This window comes from Emys orbicularis, chromosome 7 (genome assembly GCF_028017835.1).
Source record: "Emys orbicularis isolate rEmyOrb1 chromosome 7, rEmyOrb1.hap1, whole genome shotgun sequence".
NCBI classification, from domain to species: domain Eukaryota; kingdom Metazoa; phylum Chordata; order Testudines; family Emydidae; genus Emys; species Emys orbicularis.
The window spans coordinates 44,576,332-44,589,921 of record NC_088689.1 but is presented as its reverse complement, the minus strand read 5'-3'; positions in this window follow the sequence as shown (position 1 = coordinate 44,589,921).

Sequence of the window (13,590 nt, the reverse complement as noted above, 5' to 3'; positions counted from 1 at the left end):
TTAGTTAGACTTTCACCTCGGAGGTGGTAATTTCTATTTTCATATCCTCATTTCTATTAGCCACCCTGCCACTACCCCTCAGCTCGTCATTATGCTTACTAAAATCTAAGGCAAAGTATTTGTTTAGGTATTGGGCCATGCCTAGATTATCTTTAATTTCCACCCCATTCTTAATACTTAGTGGTCTCACTTCTTCTTTCCTTGTTTCCTTTTTATTTATATGGCTATAGAACCTTTTACTATTGGTTTTAATTTCCCTTGCAAGGGCCAACTCTGCTTGGCTTTTGGCAGTTCTCACTTTCCCCCTACACTTTCTGACCTCCAAAAGGTAGCTTTCCTTGCTGATCCATCCCTAATTCAGAGAATTGTAAAGAGACTGACAAACTGACTGCCTTTTTCTGACAGCAAATATCCAAAGTTTGAATAGCTTACACTTGGTCAGACTAGTATCAGAGGGGTAGCCGTGTTAGTCTGGATCTGACCAAAGCGACAAAGTGTCCTGTGGCACCTTATAGACTAACAGACGTATTGGAGCTCCAATACGTCTGGTAGTCTATAAGGTGCCACAGGATACTTTGTCGCTTTGGTCAGACTAGAAATCTAAGGAGGAATCTCCCACAGAGAAATCTCTACCTTGTGACCATATGGAGGTATTTCAACATGTCTCTGAAGAGTAGGAAACCTGTATTGTTAATCTTGAAAGAGGATGCAATTTTTTATTACCATGATTAATATTGAAACATGGCTTTTAATTCCAAAAGAAAAACATACACTGAAAATCAAAATCTCTCTTTAAAGTTTCTCAGAATCCTAGCAACTGAGGCTAATAAAGTTCAGGTTATGAAGTGCCATGGAGCTTGAAACAGTCTCCTTCATTTCATAACAGCAGCAAAACAGAAATCCATTCATAACTGGGCAATGTCATATGGAAAAATAGAGAAACCTTCCATATATACATTACATGGCTTGTTATATAAAAATATTGGTATATGTAGCTGTATCTAAGACACTGCAAAACTGACTGAGTTTCATGGTATGAAAAATAAGACACAATATACAGTATATACAGTAATTTTAGAAGACATTGGGGCAAATTCTGTCCTGGTGCAACTCCACTGATTTCAGTGAAGTTACATCAGGGATATGTTTCATCCTTTGAATTTCAAAATTTATCATGAAAATTAACCAGTTTTGTTCTGCTTTACATTAATTTTGTATGCAGTTGTATTGCAAACATATGTCACGTATAAAGTCACCAGACAAACATTTGACAATCTGAAGAGCAAAGGATCTAAATTTTGGATCCCTTCCTACTCACCCTGAAGTTAATGGCAAAACTTCAGTAGGAACAGGAACAGGCCCTTAGTGTAATCCAGTAGAATACATTTTGTTTCAGTAATCTGAAGATGATGGGGGGAATCCTCATCCCATTGAGGTCAGTGGGAGTTTTGCCATTGATTTCAATGGGGCCAGGATTTCACTTAGTAGGAGGATCTTTCTATGGTACAGTCAGAGTGAAATGAATGAAAATTACAAGTGTTCATCGCTCATCAGGATTTGAGCCTTGATTCATTGAAGCACTTAACTTTAAGCACATGCTTAAGGCCAACTGATTTGCATATGCACAGTAAAGTTAAGAAAGTAAATAAGTTTTGGCAGGATCAGGGCTCAAAGGGAGCCATCCCTGTGCTATGTGTAGTGTAAGGACAGCATCTGTGAGTGGCCTTGAAAGGGCTGTCGAAGGATGGGGACAAATCACAGAATTTTTGTTTTGATATAAACTGTATCAACGCTACTTTATGGCGTGAAATGAGTTAAATGATGAATCACTGAACAGGGAGTGAAGAATGTAGATGTATGGGCTAGAGGAAAACCTAGTGTTTTGAGCTGAGGTTTGAAATGAGATGGAGAATCAGTGAGGCAGATGTTTACAGGGAGGCTTTACCAGCCGGACGGAGCTGTTGGAGGGAAAAGAGATGTAGAGGAGGCCAGTGCTAAATAAGCATATATAGAGAGAAATACAAGATCTAGGAGATAGGCTTGAGGGTGCATAGGAGTTTTCAGAAAAAATGGCAGGATAATTTTTATCTGAATCCTGAATAAAGAAGGAACTGTGGAGTTGTCTTGGAGAACGGGGTGATCGGTTGCACTTTTTTGCATGTATGAAAAGGCAGGAGATCTAGCACCTAGCGAGGCCCTAGACAGAGGAGTTCAAAAAATTGAGTTGAGAGGGAATGAAGTAATGATACAGATTTCAGAAGCACAATCAAGGCATGGCATAAATGCACCTATCAACAAGATGGAAAAAGTGTCCAAATGATAATATAATAATAATGTTCAATGATAGCTTTAAAACCATCAGACCTACTTTTTTCTTTTCTTCCAGTAGTTTGGGAAGTGGACTAAGAATCAGGAGACCTGAGTTCTGGTCTTAGATCTGCCACTCACCTGCTGTGTTACCTTGCATAAGTCATGGCATGTCCATGCCTCAGTTTCCCCATCTGTAAAATGAGATTAACCATACTGACTTTCCTTTGTAAAGTGCTTAGATATCTATGGATACAAAGTGTCAGAGGAGAGCTAGGTGTTATTATTTTCTTCAATATATTTTCTTCACCCTCTGCTCACTCCCCATCACCTGAGTTTCCCTTTTGCTCCTTCCTCCCAGATGTCCCTGTCTGCCATCCCCTGCCCCTCATAGAATTTACTCCCTTTCCGGGATATCACTGCCAGTACATGCCCTTCTCTTTGCTGCCACCAGCCACGTCATCTGTCTATCTCCCTTTTTAGTGCCTAACATTGCTAACAATGTTTCTCTTTGTAGTGAAGAGAGCTACAAAGTGACACCTTGGGAGAAGGAGAGAGCTGCAGCACCGCAAAGAACAGTAGCTGGCATAGGGGAAGGCATGAGAAAGCAGCTATAGGCAGCCACCTAGCTTACAGATGAACAACTGACAACTGTATACTGCACAAATATGGGACAAAGCTTATTTTTAGAGGACTGCATTTCATTTTGTTCTGTGTAGAATTTTCTGGCTAGATTAAAGCAAAGTCAAACATTTGTACAGTATCACAGCATAGGATCCTTTGTTGAAATACAGGACAAAATTTCATAGTGAAGCGGAATGTGGGACATTAGGTATCAAATAAGGGAAGTCTCTTAAAAATACAGCATGGATGCTTACCCTACATGGCTGCCATCCAGGAATCCAAAGGCTTCCAGAATAATGAGGCAAATCCAGGAATCCCCATCAAATTCAGGTGAATTGTGAGATGTGGGCACAGAAAAAGACGGTTACTCACCGTTGTAACTGTTGTTCTTCGAGATGTGTTGCTCATATCCATTCCAGTTAGGTGTGCGCGTGCCGCGTGCATGATCGTCGGAAAACTTTTACCCTAGCAACACCCGGTGGGTCGGCTGTGGAGCCCCCTGGAGTGGCGCCCTCATGGCGCTGGATATATACCCCAGCCGACCCAGCGCCCCCTCAGTTCCTTCTTGCCGGCTACTCCGACAGTGGGGAAGGGGGGCGGGTTTGGAATGGATATGAGCAACACATCTCGAAGAACAACAGTTACAACGGTGAGTAACCGTCTTTTCTTCTTCGAGTGCTTGCTCATATCCATTCCAGTTAGGTGACTCCCAAGCCCCACCTAGGTGGCAGGGTCGGAGTGAGACGTTGCTGCGTGCAGAACCGCTGACCCGAAAGCAGCATCGTCTCTGGATTGTTGCACCAGCGCATAGTGAGCAGCGAATGTGTATACCGAAGACCACACTGCAGCTCTACAAATGTCCTGGATCGGGACTTGAGCCAGGAAGGCAGTCGAGGAGGCCTGGGCCCTCGTGGAGTGAGCGGTGAGGCGCGGCGTCGGGACACCGGCCAGGTCGTAGCAAGCACGAATGCAGGACGTGATCCAAGAGGACAGGCACTGTGAAGAGACCGGTGAGCCTTTCATCCGGTCGGCCACCGCAACGAAGAGTTGCGTCGTCTTCCTAAATGGCTTTGTACGGTCGATGTAGAAAGCCAGGGCCCTGCGTACGTCCAAAGAATGCAAACGCTGGTCTTGACGAGTAGCGTGTGGCTTTGGATGGAAGACCGGGAGAAAGATATCATGGTTTACATGGAAAGCTGAAACCACCTTCGGAAGAAAGGCAGGGTGGGGGCGAAGCTGCACCTTGTCCTTGTGGAACACCGTGTATGGGGGCTCGGACGTCAGCGCTCTAAGTTCAGAAACACGCCGTGCTGAGGTGATGGCTACGAGGAAGGCCGTCTTCCAGGATAAGTACAGGAGTGAACAGGTCGCCAATGGTTCAAACGGAGGCCCTGTGAGCCTGGAGAGAACGAGGTTGAGGTCCCACGTCGGAACTGGCTGGCGTTGTTGTGGGTACAGCCGGTCTAAGCCCTTGAGGAATCTAACGACCATCGGGTTAGAGAAGACCGAGGACGCGAGTTCTCCTGGGTGGAATGCCGAAATAGCGGCGAGGTGAACCCTGATTGAAGATATCGCCAAGCCCTGCTGTCTTAGGGACAGGAGATATTCCAGTATGAGAGGGATAGGTGCCTGCAAGGGGGACGTAGCTCGTTGCTCACACCAACAGGAGAACCGCTTCCACTTGGCTAAGTAAGTGGACCGTGTAGAGGGCTTTCTACTTCCCAGCAGGATCTGCTGGACGGACTGCGAGCATTGCCGCTCTGCCTGATTCAGCCATGGAGCATCCACGCTGTGAGGTGGAGCGATTGCAGGTCGGGGTGACACAGTCGGCCGTGGTCCTGAGAGACGAGATCCGGACTCAAGGGGAGCGTGATCGGCGCTTGAACCGACAGCTCCAACAGTGTGGTGTACCAGTGCTGCCTCGGCCAAGCGGGAGCGACTAGAATTACTCGTGCATGGTCCGTGCGGATCTTGAGCAGTACCCTGTGGACCAGCGGAAATGGAGGAAAGGCGTAGAACAGGTGGTCCTTCCACGTTAGAAGGAAGGCGTCCGACAGAGAGCCTGGAGCTCGCCCGTATAGGGAGCAGAACACCTGGCACTTCCTGTTGGCCCGAGATGCGAACAGGTCGACCTGGGGAAATCCCCACCTCTGGAAGACGGAATAGATGATGTCCGGGCGAATTGACCACTCGTGCGTCCGGAAGGACCTGCTGAGACAGTCCGCCAGCGTATTCTGGACTCCAGGAAGGAACGATGCCGTGAGATGGATCAAGTGGGCGATGCAGAAGTCCCACAGGCGAATGGCTTCTTTGCATAGGAGCGATGAGTGGGCTCCGCCTTGCTTGTTGATGTAAAACATGGCCGTGGTGTTGTCGGTGAGGACCAACACGCAACGGCCCTGTAGGAAATTGAGGAAAGCCTGGCAGGCTAGGCGCACCGCCATCAGCTCTCGGATGTTGATGTGCAGGGCTAGTTCGGACGTGGACCACAGGCCCTGGGTATGGTGCTCCCCGAGGTGAGCGCCCCATCCTAGAGATGAAGCGTCCGTGACTAGGTGGAGGGAGGGTTGTGGGGCGTGAAAAGGCACTCCTGCACAGACCGCCGCGCGATCCAACCACCAGGTGAGGGAGCCCAAGACCGAGGACGGAACCGTGACCAGCATGTTCAGGTCGTCCCGGTGAGGACGGTACACCGATGATACCCAAGCCTGTAGTGGGCGAAGCCGTAGTCTGGCATGCCTGGTTACGTAGGTGCACGAGGCCATGTGACCCAACAGGGCAAGGCATGTTCTTATGATGGTAATCGGAAATGCCCAGAGTCCTTGAATGACGCTTGCGATGGTCTGAAATCAGCTGTCTGGCAGAATGGCTCGGGCACGTCTGGAGTCTAGGATTGCTCCAATGAACTCTATCCTCTGGGTTGGCACTAGAGTGGACTTCTCTCTGTTGAGTAGAATGCCCAGCTCGTGGAAAGTGTGTGTCACTATGTGGACGTGAGCCTGAACTTGGTCCCTGGTGCGGCCGCGTACCAGCCAGTCGTCCAAATACGGGAACACTTGTACCCCTTGTCAACGAAGGTATGCCGCGACGACTGCCAGACACTTTGTGAACACTCTGGGAGCCGAGGACAAGCCGAAGGGAAGGACTGCAAATTGGTAGTGCACCTTGTTTACTACAAATCGCAGGAAGCGCCTGTGGGGCAGATAAATTGCTATATGGAAATATGCGTCCTTCATGTCGAGGGCGGCAAACCAGTCTCCAGGATCCAGTGAAGGAATAATGGTCCCCAATGATACCATGCGGAACTTCAACTTTACTATGAATTTGTTGAGTCCGCGCAAGTCTAAGATGGGCCGTAGACCCCCTTTCGACTTGGGGATCAGGAAGTAGCGGAAATAAAACCCCCTGCCCCTTAATTCTAGCGGAACCTCCTCTATGGCCCCCATAGAGAGGAGCCCAAAAACCTCCTGTGTAAGGAGTTGCTCGTGAGAAGGGTCCCTGAAGAGGGACGGGGAGGGGGGGGGGCGAGGAAAACTGGAGGGCGTATCCCCTCTCCACCGTGCGAAGGACCCAACGGTCCGAGGTTATAAGGGACCAAGCACGGTGGAAACGGGAGAGGCGATCCCGGAAGGGGGGAGTTGAATCCTGGGTACTGGTTATGGTGCCGTCCTCGACCGCACCTTCAAAAGTTTTGCCTAGGCCCTGAAGGTGGCCTAGGCTGGCCCTGGTTCTGACCGGGTTGAGGGCCGGTCGACCTTCGCCTACCGCCTCGACCCCGCCTTCTGGCAAAATCCTGTCTCGGACGAGGCGGGGGAGGGTAGAACCTCTGAGGCTGGGGCCTGAAGGGTCTGCGCTGTGGCCCTGGGACATGCATCCCCAGGGAGCGCATCATTGTCCGGGAGTCTTTGAGGTTCTGGAGCCTAGAGTCCGTCTTCTCAGAAAACAGGCCCTGGCCTTCAAAGGGTAAGTCCTGCAGGGTCTGCTGCAGTTCTGGCGGCAAGCCTGACACCTGGAGCCAGGAGATTCGCCGCATGGCTATACCCGAAGCCAGGGTTCTAGCGGCCGAGTCGGCTATATCTAGGGAGGCCTGTAGGGAGGTGCGTGCCACCCGCTTACCCTCCTCTACTAAAGTCCCGAACTCTTCCCTTGATTCCTGGGGGACCAGTTCTTTAAACTTCCCCATTGAGGACCAGGAGTTAAAGTTATACCGGCTTAAGAGCGCCTGTTGGTTGGCCGCTCTAAGTTGAAGCCCCCCCGCCGAATACACTTTGCGTCCGAACAAATCGAAGCGCTTAGCGTCCTTCGATTTGGGCGCTGCTGCCTGTTGGCCATGGCGCTCCCGTGCATTCACTGATGACACCACCAGTGAGCACGGTTGGGGATGGGTATATAGATACTCGTAGTCTTTGGAGGGGACAAAGTACTTCCTCTCCACGCCTCTGGCCGTGGGTGGAATAGAGGCCGGGGTTTGCCAGATCGAGGTGGCATTAGCCTGTATGGTGCGAATAAGTGGTAACGCCACTCTGGATGGGGCATCCGCTGAGAGGATGTTCACCACCGGGTCGTGAACCTCCATGATCTCTTCCACCTGGAGGTCCATATTGCGCGCCACCCGGCGCAACAGGTCCTGGTGGGCCCGAAGGTCTATAGGGGGCGGGCCCATGGCGGATGTACCCGCTACCGCCTCATCGGGGGAGGAGGAGGAGGATGCCCCCGGTGGCAAGGGGTCCAATGGCGGATCCTGCTCCAGGTGTTCCTGGAGCTGGGCATCGCCTGCCCCCGGGTCCAGGGCCTCTGCAGGCGTGGGCACTGGAGCCTCCATGCCCCCTGGGGGGGGGGCGGGAGATGGTGGCCTCCGGGGCCCTGGGCTCGGAACGTGCCGAGCGGGAGGCAGATGGCGGAGCCCCTTGCGCTTGGTGGTAGGCCCACGGAGTCCAAAAGGACCAGTGCGCAGGTCCCTGTGTAGGGTCCTCGGCCGTCTCCTGCGAATGGCCGAAGTCCGCCGAAGCCGCCTGCCCTTGAGGAGGGTAGGCCGATCTAGAGGCCCCCTCAGAGGAGCGGGATGCAGATCTCGACGGCCACGGCGGTGCCGAGCGCGATGCAACCGGCCCCGGATGATACGGTGCCGATCGGTGCCGGTCGTAGGGCGATCTGTCCCTGAGTGGTGCCGGAGAGCGGTGCCGGGATCGGGATCGGTGCCGGTAGCCCTGCCGGTGCCGCGATCCGGATCTGGAGCGGGACGACGACCGCGACGAGACCCGGTACCAGGAGCGGTCCCTCGAGCTCGAGCGGCGCTCATACCGGTGCCTGGAGCTACACCTCGAGTCCGATCGGTGCCGGTGATCGCGACGGTGCCGAGATGTAGAGCGGCGTCGCGAAGAGGATCTCGGCCGCGAGTACGACCGGTGCCGAGGTGATAGTCGGCGCCGGGACTCCGAGCGGCGTCGGGACCTGCTCCGAGACCTGGAGCGGTGCCGAGAGTCCACGGCTGGAGACGGTGGGCGCACCAGGGCAGGCTTGCCCCTGGACTGCACTAGGCGTGGAGCCACCGGTGCCGGAAGTTGCGACGGTGCTGGCTCTGTGAGGGCGATAAGGTCCCTCGCGGTCGCAAATGTCTCCGGGGTTGAAGGGAGACAAGGTTCCACCACCAGCCTAGGTGGTGAAACAGTCCGCACCGGACTCAACGGCCTTGGTGCCGGAGTCGACGGTGTGGCCGCCTGCTTCTGGCGGTCCAAAGGCGGACGCGGCTCTACCCCCGGCACCGGGGGAGTCGGCGTCTTCAGGGCAGCAATGTCCTGCGCCTTGCGGGCCTTCTTATGGCCCGGAGATAGGGATCGGCGCCGCGTCCCCTGAGGCGGGCGCGGTGCCGAAGTCGGCCGGTGCCGAGAGGACTTGTCCGCAGCACCGGTCGGAGCCGCTGGGGCGCTGCGCACCGAGGCGCTCGGTGCCGGGGCTGGGCGCGCCGAGGGAGGATCCGGGCTAAGTGCCGCCTCCATTAGGAGCTGCCGAAGCCTAAAGTCCCGCTCCTTTCTTGTTCGAGGCTTGAAGGCCTTGCAGATCTGGCACTTATCTGCTTCATGGGATTCCCCGAGGCACTTCAAGCAGGAGGTGTGCGGGTTGCTCGTTGGCATAGGCTTCGCGCAGGACGCGCACGGCTTAAAACCAGGAGCCTTGGGCATGAGCCCGGCTATGCGCCGGGGGAAAAAGGGGGGAGAACAACCCCCTTAACCCCCGCTAACAATTTACAGCAAATACAAAACTAAATGAACGACTATCTAAAGGACTTTAACTACTATACACAACTATCTACAGAAATGAGAACGATAAGCTAGGGAGTGTGGAGACCAGCTATGCCGTGCTCCACAGTTCCAACGACCGTCAGGGGCGGTAAGAAGGAACTGAGGGGGCGCTGGGTCGGCTGGGGTATATATCCAGCGCCATGAGGGCGCCACTCCAGGGGGCTCCACAGCCGACCCACCGGGTGTTGCTAGGGTAAAAGTTTTCCGACGATCGTGCACGCGGCGCGCACACACCTAACTGGAATGGATATGAGCAAGCACTCGAAGAAGAATGGGAAGCTTTGCAAATTTTTTTTAAAAGCTAAAAGGAAGAACTGGGAGCACAAGAAGAGTTCAGTGTCAAGGATGTCACCAAAGGAAAATGGGAGGTCCAAGCTAAGAGAGAGAAAACAGGGACTGAGCCATAGCTGAGACTGAAAAAAATCGGAGATTGAGTTTTCATCTCAGGTCAGGTTCGATGTCTATCAGTAGAGCAATGTGGGGAAATGCAGAATGAAATGAAAACCGAGAATGAATTTGCAAAGCACAATTGGGCGGTTTGTCCATATGGCGGGCATATTAAATGAGTGGAACAGTGGGGAGAAACTTTGCATTCATAGAGGGCTCTAGGAGAACCAAATCCCTGGAGGACTCGAGGTGTGCGAGAAGTGAGGTGGCCATTTAAAGGGTCAAGGTAAAGGGTTAAATTTCATCATTAGTACAAAAGGCCTGTGATGGCTTAAGTCTGAAAGAACGTAGGTGAATATTTGCCATTCTCCAAGCACCCAAGCTGCTTGTCCTTCCAGGGCACAGTGTAAGCAGGAGGGTTTTAAAATGGAATTAGCTTTGCTGAGAACTATCCACTGCCTCAGCCACCAGGAATGCTAAACCATTTCAATTCAAGGAATGGGAGATTTGGTAGGGATGGGAGGGGGGAAGGAGAGGGGCTTGCAGAGGCTTTAGTTGAGAATTGTAGCTCTTGAACAGAGCCCTCTAACCAGACAAATCCCGCAGCTGACGTCAGTGGCTGCAATACCTTTAATAATAAACCTCTTTGCTTCATCTTTATTACATGATTGACATTCCTCTCACACAGTGGTTTCCAATATCACAGAAGCAGCCAGTCAGGAGTGCTATAGAGGTCACTTATGTTCTGTGTTGGTATTACGCTGCACACTCTGGTGTCTTGCCATCAGGAAACATCATTCTGCACACTTTAAATAGAGCCAGCCAGGATCTCAGTGGGGCTTACCAATCTGAATGAATGAAGTCTCACAAAACCTCTTTGGAGTAGGCATTATGATCCCCATTTTATAGGGGAGGAAATTGAAACACAAAGAGGTTAGGGTCAAATTTTTAGAAGGGGTCTCTCAGCTTCCTTAGCCACTGAGGACAGGACAAGCAGCAACGGGCTTAAATTGAAGCAAGGGAGATTTAGGTTGGACATTAGGCAAAAATTCCTAACTGGAACAAATTGCCTAGGGAGGTTGTGGAATCTCTGTCATTTACAAAAGTAAGAAAAACTCCCTCCCCCAAATCTAAGACTAAAACTTAATGTCAGCAAATTACCATCTTTGTCTAAGTTGGTTTCTTGCCTAAACTTAGTTCCCAGAGACTGCAGCCCCCTTGGTTAAAAGACCCAATGTTCTGTGATTTCAAGGGCTCTGGCCCCTTGAATCCCCCAAGTGATGGGCCACTCAAATATCTTTTTGCCCCCCTTATATCAGCCATAACTTCATTGTCTCTCTTTCAAGAGCAGGAAGACTTCCTGCTGTTCTCCCCTTCCTGTGGGCTTACTATTCATATGTAAATAGTACTTCCATTGTTTTGATTCCATACCGCTTAATTTATACTGGAGACAGGTAGACAGCTGCCTTCCCTTCTGCTAGGGAGAATAAGGCTTTCTCCCAAATGTTTGGTCACAGATTTTAAAGCATAATATCAGTGAGTATCCATAATGCCTCATACAGTGTTAATGCATAAACTATACAATGGTATTAACCCCCAATGTGTCACAGGCTTTCATAAAGAGACCTCACTTAATTCACTTGTATACATTATAAAATCAGTTGATTCAATTGCTTATTATTTGAGGTTCAGACCTGTTGTCTTTATATTTAAGAGACTATCTCCCCCACATTAATTTGATGGCTTTGTTTATTTTTTATGTAAACGTACCTTCATTGTCTCTGCCTGACAACCAGGCTGGTCAGACAAACAAATGCACATTCCTTTGTCTAAGGCAGATTGTGCTTATGCATTGCTTGCCAAACACATTTTAAGAACATAATTCTAGCACATATTTATAATTCTTTGTACATAATTTATATACAACCATATTAATGATTAGTGTGTTATTAATTTTCCAATGATATATTACATGATACTTTTTGAGTAGATATCATGACAACTGTGCGTTAAGTGTAGTACGTCGTGCCTGACAAGAGTTGCTGACATGTTTAATGAACCACCATTGGGCCTCTGGGTCACACTGTCTTATTATTTCTCTCTTTCCTAATGGTTTCTAACACTCCGTTAGCTTTTTTGGCTTCCACTGTACATTGAGCAGATGTTTTCAGAGAACTACCCATGATGACTCCAAGATCTCTTTCTTGAGTAGTAACAGTTAATTTAGACCCCATCATTTTGTATGTACAATTGGGATTATGTTTTCCACTGTGCATTACTTTGCACTTATCAATAATGAATTTCATCTGCCATTTTGTAGCCCAGTAATCTAGCTTTGTGAGACCCCTTTGTTATTCTTCACAGTCTGCTTTGGACGTAATTATCTTGAGTAATTTGGTATCATCTGCAAACTGTGCTATCTTGCTGTTCCCCCCCCCCCCTTCCGGGTCATTTATGCATATGTTCAATGGCAGCACAGGCCCCAGTACTGATCCTTTGGGGACCCTGCTATTTTTCTCTTTCTATTGTGAAAGCTGATCATTTATTCCTACCCTTTTCTTCCTGTCTTTTAATCAGTTACTGATCCATGAGAGGAATTTTCCTCTTATTCCATCACTGTTTACTTTGCTTAAGAGACTTTGGTGTGGGACCTTGTCAAAGGCTTTCTGAAGGTTCAAGTGCACTCTTTCAACTGGATCACCCTTGTCCCCATGCTTGTTGACATCCTCAAAAATTCTAATAGATTAGTAAGGCATGATTTTCCTTCACAAAAGCTGTGTTGACTCTTCCCCAACATATGCTCATCTATATGTCTGATAATTCTGTTTTTACTATAGTTTCAACCAATTGGCCTGGTATTGAAGTTAGGCTTACCAGCCTATAATTGCAAGGATCACCTCTGTAGCCTTTTTTAAAGATTGGTTTTACATTAGCTATCCTCCAGTCTTCTGGTACAGGGGCTGATTTAAGCAATAGATTACATACCACAGTTAGTAGTTCTGCAACTTCATATCTGGAGTTCTTTCAGAACTTTTGAGTTAATACCATCTGGTCCTGGTGACTCATTATTGTTTATCAATTTGTTCCAAAGCCTCCTTTATTGTCACTTCAATCTGGGACAGTTCCTCAGATTTGTCACCTAAAAAGTATGGCTCAGGTGTGGGAACCTCCCTCACAACCTCTGCAGTAAAGACCAATGCAAAGAATTCATTTAGCTTCTCTGCAATGGCCTTGTTTTCCTTGACTGCTCCTTTAACACCTTGATCATCCATGGTCCCACTGATTGTTTGACAAGCTTCCTGCTTCTGATGTACTTAAAAAAAAATGCTGTTAATTTTTGTGTCCTTTGCTAGTTGCTCTTCAAATTCTTTTTTGGTCTACCTAATTACACTTTTACATTTCACTTACCAGAGTTTATGCTCTTTTCTATTTTCCTCAGTAGTATTTGACTTCCAATTTTTAAAAGATGCCTTTTTCCTCTAACGGACTCTTTTATTTTGCTGGTTATCATGGTGGAATTTTTGGTTCTTTTTTTATTAGGGATATATATTTAGTTTGAACCTCTATTATGGTGTATTTAAATACTTTCCAGGCAGTTTGCCGGCATTTTACTCTTGTGACTGTTCCTTTTAATTTCCATTTAACTAGCTTCCTCATTTTTGTGCTAGTCCCCTTTTTCAAGTCAAAGAACTAGCTGAAGCAAATCTCAGCAACATTAGCAATGATCTTTTAGAGCTCATGGAGGGTGGGTGAGATCTCAGAACACTGGAGAAGAGCACACTAATACTTATATTTTAAAAGGAGAACAAACAGGACCCAGGGAACTATGGACCAATCAGCCTAACTTCAATACCAGGAAAGATACAGAACAAATTATTAAACAATCAATTTGTAAGCACTTAGAGGATAATAGGGTTATAAGGAAAAGTCAGCATGGATTTGTCAAGAACAAATCATGTCAAAAAAACTTAAT